The following is a 674-nucleotide window of genomic DNA, read 5'->3' on the forward strand; positions in this document are numbered from 1 at the left end:
GTGTAATTTTTTATTATTCAATATTTTTTTTATATATTTTTTTGTCTTACTTAAAAAATATATAATAAAAATTATATTTTATAAAACAATTCAGAGAATTTATTTTCGTAAATAGTCTTAAGTATAAATCTAGCTGCCTAAATATTGGACGTGGAAAACATTTGATAATTAATTAAGTGGAACACCAAATTTATTTAAGATCACATATCACTATATATACCCTACAAGGAGTCCAAAACTAATGAATTGAGTGGATTATATAATTATATTAGTTTCATTATTATTCAAAACCATATTCACTAATGGTAAAAGCGAATTTCTCCACAAGGAGTGGAACCACTTAGCTTCCAAGTTCCTATATTCTTAAAGTGCTCATCTGAAACCTAATTTGGAAAACCCACATTTAACCCTAACAATATAGACAAATAATTGCATGTCCATGAATAACTCTGCCATATTGAGTATTTACATTCAAAACAATATAATGCTACTTATTACTTGTATGAATTTTGGGTTGTGTGTTAGTTAAAGTTTACAATAAAAAATAGTAGTTATTACCAAAACGATATAATATATAATTTAACACCAAATTGAAATATAATATTGATATTATCAATAGATTATAAAATAATTCACTGTCTTCACACTCAAGGTATATAAAATATTCTATAATA

The 674-nt window shown here is 24.0% G+C and overlaps 1 protein-coding gene across 1 annotated transcript in view; it reads right to left on the reverse strand.

Annotated features, from left to right (window-relative positions):
- LOC107605525 (probable carboxylesterase 15) overlaps positions 1-674 on the reverse strand; it is a 5775-nt gene that overhangs the window by 4067 nt on the left and 1034 nt on the right. The gene's annotated exons all lie outside the window — the stretch shown is intronic.

Source organism: Arachis ipaensis, chromosome B06 (genome assembly GCF_000816755.2).
Source record: "Arachis ipaensis cultivar K30076 chromosome B06, Araip1.1, whole genome shotgun sequence".
Classification (NCBI taxonomy): domain Eukaryota; kingdom Viridiplantae; phylum Streptophyta; class Magnoliopsida; order Fabales; family Fabaceae; genus Arachis; species Arachis ipaensis.